Genomic DNA, 6,684 nt, shown 5'->3' with positions numbered 1-6,684 from the left:
TTTGAGTCATTTACTTTCTGTTTTAGTTAATTTTTTTCCTTCCCCATACTTTTTCTTTGTTATTTACCATTCATTTCACTAACCCACTAACTGTTTGATATATTGCATCACTCACACTAACAGTAATTCTGACAGATATACTTTCTGCACCCATTCTCTTTGCTTGTACTTGTTGGTTGTATGACAGGGAGAAGAAGCGGGGCTTCAACTTCCTTTGATTCTGAAGAGAACCTTCCTTACACTAAGGAGGGAGGCAAGAGAAAAACGTGTAGTTGGTACTGAAGAAGAGGAGGAACACTTTGAGGAATACTTTGAACCAAACATGGAAGAAAACATGGAAAACCATCATGCAGAAGAGACTCACAACCATGGCGGAAGAGGACGAGCAAATCATGCTGGGGAGGATAGAAGAGTTTTAGGCTCTTACATCAATCTAAACCCAGGAAACTGTGGAAGTAGCATTCAAAAGCCAACCATCCACGCCAACAATTTTGAACTAAAACCACAGCTCATCACCCTTGTTCAGAACAACTGTTCGTTCGGAGGAAGTGTCCAAGAAGACCCCAATCAACATCTAACCACCTTCCTGAGAATATGTGACACAGTGAAGTCTAATGGTGTTCATCCTGACGCATATAGACTTTTCTTATTTCCATTCTCACTCAAGGATAAGGCAGCCAAGTGGCTGGAGTCTTTCCCAAAGGAGAGCTTGACAACTTGGTAAGATGTGGTGAACAAATTCTTAGCAAGATTTTGCCCTCCTCAATGAATCAATAGGCTGAGAGCTGAGGTCTAAACTTTCAGGCAACAAGATGGTGAGACTCTATATGAAGCATGAGAGAGGTTTAAAGACCTAACAAGGAGGTGTCCACCAGATATGTTCAATGAATGGGTGCAGCTGCACATTTTCTATGAAGGGCTCTCTTATGAGTCAAAGAAGGCCGTAGACCATTCATCCGGAGGATCTTTGAACAAGAAGAAGACCATTGAGGAGGCCATAGATGTCATTGAAACTGTAGCAGAGAATAACTACTTCTATGCTTCCGAAAGAGGGAACACAAGAGGAGTAATGGAGCTAACCAATGTAGATGCTCTGCTGGCCCAAAACAAGCTCATTACCTAGCAGCTGGCTGACCTCACCAAGAAGATGGAGAGAAATCAAGTAGCAGCAATCTCCACTTCATCAACAACCCAAGAAGGAGTGAATGAAGAAGCTGAGGGAAGTCAGGAGCAAGCCAACTACATTGGGAATTCACCTAGGCAAAACCATGATCCATACTCTAAGACCTACAACCCTGGATGGAGGAATCACCCAAACTTTGGGTGGGGAAATCAACAAGACCAAAGCCTTGATCAAAGACGGCCAAATCCCAACAATGCAGCCCACCAACATTTCACATCTAGACCATATCAACACCCCCATAACAACACCTCTCCACATCCACATCAAAACCAAAATAACTTACCTCATCCTTCCACACCTAATCACGATCTACAATCATTTGATGACAGACTCTTAAGGATTGAGAATCTACTTGAAGGCATAGGCAAGGAGATTCAAGACAACAAGGTGTTCAAGGAGGAAGTGCGAGCCAATTTCAAGAACCAGGGAGACACAATCAAGAGATTGGAATCTGAAGTGGGGTATCTCTCTGAGCAAATTCCCAAACCCACAGATGGATTCCCAAGTGACACAGAGAAGAATCCAAGAGGTGAAACAAAGAAAGTAAGATGGAAAGATTGCAAGATGGTCACTATAAGTGATAAGGAGACTGAGGACAAGCCAAGCAAGCTGTCAGAACAACCTGAAGATACCTCAGTAGAGAAGAAGGAAAAAGATCATCAAGAACCAGAAATCTCACAACAGGAGCTGCTGAGACTATATGCACCTTTTCCCCAACTGCTCAATGATGGTAGATTTGTTTGCATCTCTGCATGTCAACATACCATTCATCAAGACTATTCAACAAATGCCCGCATACATCAAGTATATGAAGGAGCTGCTTCCCAGGAAAAGCTCACTCAAGGGAGGCCAAACTATTGTGATGAACAAGGAGTGCTGTGCCCTCATTCAACCACAGTTGCCTACGAAAAGAAAAGATCCAGGGAGTTTTCATGTCCCCTGTGCCATAGGGGAAACAATGTTTGATAGAGCACTCTGCGATTTGGCAGCAAGCATCAACTTAATGCCCTTATCCCTGGTGAAGAGGCTGCAGATCAATGAGATATTGCCCACAGATGTAGTCATCAGGCTGGCTGACAAAACTCAAAAACAAGCAATAGGTGTGGTGGAAAATGTGTTGTTAAAGGTTGGGAAATACTTTCTTCCCACAGACTTTGTCATCTTGGACATGGAAGAGAGTCACACGCACCCAATCATATTGGGAAGACTATTTCTAGCTACAGCCAGAGCACTCATAAATGTGGAGCGAGGGGAGCTAATATTGAGAATCCATGATGAATGACTCAGCTTTAATGTCTTTAAACTCTCACAAGAAGCAGACCAAGAAAACAAAGAACCAAGCAAAGATCATAATGAGATGCTGACAGAGGAAGCAAGCACTGAAGCACAACCAACCCATCTGGGAAAGCCCTTGGTTGATGAACAAGGAAATAAGCAGTTGTCACAACTCAAGGAAAAGCTGGAGGAACCTAAACCACCAAAGACATGTGAAGACAACAACAAAATTCTCTTAGAAGAAGAAGTCACCAAGAGCAAGGCAACCTCAAAAGGGACAAAGAAGAAGGTACCAAGGGGGTGGAGGAACAAGAAGATCCCTACGGAAGACTTCTCTCCAGGGGATAAAGTGATCTCAGCTTACTTCCCATATATCCCCCTAATCTCCCCACTGTACCATCTCAGTTACCTAAGGTCTTCACTATCAACAGAGTTCTCTCCTTGGAACATGTAGAAATCATTGATACAACCAATGGATATAAGTCCAAGGCAAGAGGGGAGGACTTGAAGCATTATCAACCTCCCTGATGAAGGAGAAACGTCAAGCTAGTGACGCTAAAGAAGCGCTTCATGGGAGGCAACCCATGTTTTATTAGCTTTTACTAGTGAATAAGTCAATATTCATGAATTCCAACCCAAACTTGACAAACACTTGGTGAAATCCTTATATTGCAGTATATAGTGAAGAACAAGTTTGGTGTTCAAAGCGTGCCAAGAAAGCATGAATGCAACCGAGAGCATGCTAGTCTTGGAGCTTTGAACAGAACTTTTCATCACAATGCTCCAAACTAAGTTTGGTGTCACCCTATGGTGCCACCAATGTGCATATAAGGATACACAGTTAGTTAGTTAGTTGGAGTTCATGAATAAACAAAATCTTTTCTTCTTTTTATTATTCTAGCCGAAAATTTTAAATTGTTTTTTTTATGATGATTAATTCTTCCTTTTCTTCTTTTATCTTTTTAGGAAAAGGAGAGGAACATTGAAGGAGATTGATTGGACAACTAAATGAGAAGGGTTCGGCCACTTCATGAGGAGAAACTACACACTTGTTCTAAAAAGGGAAGGCATTGGAAAATGTTGCCATGCAACATTAAAAAGGATGGGACCCTTGAAGACCGAGAAATCTCCATCATAAAGTGATGATCCTTATCCTTTCTCCATGCACAACCCCAACCGTCCATCAAACAACCACTCCATCAATCCACACCCTCCATTCACTCACAACCTCTCTATATAAGTGATCCTTATTCCGTACCCCACTCTGCACACCTCTCCATTTCGGATTCCCCTTCACTCCCTTCATTGCACTCAACCCTAAACAACCAAAAGTCTCCACACCATTGCCAAATTCACACATTAACCCTCATTCATGGCATCTTCGAGCTCTAAAAGAAGGAAGGGAAAGGAACCTATGGAGCAACACCCATATGATGAAAAGAGATTTAAAAGCTTGCACCATGCATTGCAATACGGGTGGATGGTGGATAAGGAGATCATTTATGAGCTGGGATTTCAAGTTAGAAAAACTGAGTGTCCCGAAATCACAAAGAAGGTAGAAAAGAGAAGATGGGAGCTCCTCACTGATCCGGTCATTAAGGTGAATGCAAATCTTATAAGAGAGTTTTATGCAAATGCGGTCCGATATGATAAGGTAGATGAGTCATATACAAGCTTTGTGAGAGGAAAGATTGTGGATTTTGGTCCCATGAGTGTCATGAAGGCATTAAAATTGCGGTCCATACCGTTTGAAGAAGAAAGTTATCATTCAAGAATGGACAACAACCCTGATCATGACCAGATTGTGCAAGACATTTGTGTACTAGGAGATGACTGGGAAAGATATGCAGATAGGAGACCAAGGTTCATCAAGAGAGCAGATCTCACTCCGGAAGCAAAGGGGTGGTTCGAAATTGTAAGGAGGTCCATCCTCCCAGCAGCGAACAACTCGGAGGTGAATCTCAAGAGAGCCACACTGGTACACTGTATACTCAAAGGAGGAGAAATCAAGGTTCATGAACTCATAGCAGAAGGCATTAAAAAATGGCAGAGAAAAGCGACTCAAGAGGAACGTTAGGTTACCCCAGCACTATTTACCGACTGTGCAAGAAAGCTGGGGTGGTGTTTGAAGATGAGGACCCCGTATGGATAAAAGAGGGCATTCCAATAACCGTTCGATGAATGCATGCTACCGCATCCCCCCTGCCTCAACGAAAGCAAAGGAAGAGGACAACCACTCAAGTAGTGGAAGGACAAGTCTTAGAGGGGCAAGCACCAGCCACCTTGGATATGCACGAATTGCAGGAAGCCATTGATGGACTATCTCGACAATATTTGGAAAGCCAAGGAGCATAGAGAGAGCTTCAACTACAGATGATGGGGCAGCAAGAGGAGTAGCTCTCAAGATGGATGACTCAACAAGGGGAGTGGCAAAAGCAAATGATGGATCAGCAACTGAGTCAAGGGCAACAATGGGGTAAAACATTCCACAGGATGGAACAAAGGCAAAACGAGCAACAAGAATCCATCCAGAGGCTAATCAACATCCAAGCACATCAAGGTGCACATATACATGAGATGCATCGAAGACAGATAGAATAGGCAGAACTATTGGACGAGCAAAGGGCATTCGCAGAAGGAGTTTACCTGAGCGAGACTGGGCATCATATAAATACTCAAGCCAGGCTTAGTTACTTGGTAGGACAGCTGCCTATATTGCATCCAGGAATCACAAGGTATGAAGAAATGAGGGATGAATTAGCACGAGAGGAAAGAAAAAAAGTGGAAGAGAGTCATGAATCAGTGAGGAAGGCACTTGAGGATTGGAAGCAAGCAAGATTGGCACGGATGCGAGGGAATGCAACAGGACACAAAGAAGACAAACAAGGAGGAAAGCATGGGCATCCACAAGAGTAAAAGGTGGTAACGTTCCTTCTTTGGTCCATCTTCTTCTGTGCTTTGAATAAGGAAGATCTTGTATGAAATAGAACTTGCTTCCATGTTATGTTTGAACCTTTTTAAATTCTGTCTTTTAAGTTTTTGTGTTGAAGAGGTCTCTGTGTGCTCGTCTTTATGTCACCGCATACTTACTTTGCTTACTTGTATGCTTATCCCTTTGAATCAAATAAAAAAGAGAATGAGTGTTTACAAAAGACCAGAGAGGAGTTCATACTATGGAATAAGTTCATGAGTTTATGGTATAGTCATAAGTTAGCTAAGTTGGTTCAACCATAAGGTGGGAGGACAACTATCTGTCATGAATACTATGCTTGAGACACACCCCATGAGACTAGCTAAATAAGAAGATCCTAATAAGAAAAAGGGAAAGAACAATCAAAGTTGAGGAATAAAAGAAAAAGAACAAGCAATGAGGCTAGGCACCAATGGTTTTTAATCTTGAGGCATGTGTTTGTGGTGCTCCTGTGTGAGGGATCTACTTGGATGGATAAGCTCTTAGGGGTGCCTTATCACTTGATAACTTGGGTTAACTAACTCGGGATTATCAGCTGAAAGTCCACTATTAAAAGTAACCCTCAATACAGAGCATTTAGTAACCCAAAGAGGTGCTGGACACCAAGGTCTCAAGAAAAGAAAATAAATAAACTATGTGCCTGTGGTGTGTATGTATGGGGGAGAGACTTGAGCAAGTAAGTCCTTAGGGGTCCTTCAACACCTAGCACCTTGAACCAACTGGTTCGGGAGTGTTGGCTGAAAGCTTATTTTAAAGAGTTGTCCCCTTACAGAGCACTTAGCTTAAGAACAAAAATAAGCCATGAAATAACAACAAAAGGATTAATGAATAAAAGTCTCATGGGATGCAACCACAGTAAGTATTCTAGGACATGATAAAGGTCTGAAAGCCAGGAATGAACCTAAGTTGCTATGCATGAAACCACTATAAAACCAGGGACATGACTTCCACAAGAATGACTCATTTCTCTTGGCATTCCATTCATCATTCTCTTGTTCCAGTACTTGCTTAGGGACAAGCAAGCTTTAAGTTTGGTGTTGTGATGCCAGGGTATTTTGGCCAGTTTCACTGACCTTTTCTTTACTGTTTTAGGGTAGTTTCATGCATTTCCTTAGGAAATAAGCTCATTTTCGGTAGATATTCACTTACATCTTGATTCAAGCATACATTGTGCACTTTACATGATTTCATGAGGATTTTGCATGAATTTAAGGACAAATTGGATGTTGCATTTCCCATGACTTGGACTAGAACT

At 42.2% G+C, this 6,684-nt stretch overlaps 1 non-coding gene across 1 annotated transcript; it reads right to left on the bottom strand.

Moving 5' to 3' along the window:
* Positions 1–775: 775 nt before the first annotated feature.
* Positions 776–882, bottom strand: LOC112739395 (small nucleolar RNA R71). The gene has a single exon (XR_003170333.1). It is a non-coding gene; the product is annotated as a small nucleolar RNA R71 (small nucleolar RNA).
* Between the last annotated feature and the right edge of the window lie 5,802 nt (positions 883–6,684).

The sequence above is a fragment of the Arachis hypogaea genome, chromosome 13, assembly GCF_003086295.3.
Source record: "Arachis hypogaea cultivar Tifrunner chromosome 13, arahy.Tifrunner.gnm2.J5K5, whole genome shotgun sequence".
NCBI classification, from domain to species: domain Eukaryota; kingdom Viridiplantae; phylum Streptophyta; class Magnoliopsida; order Fabales; family Fabaceae; genus Arachis; species Arachis hypogaea.
Note: the sequence above shows the minus strand (reverse complement) of the source record. Positions and strands in the feature narration are given on the sequence as shown.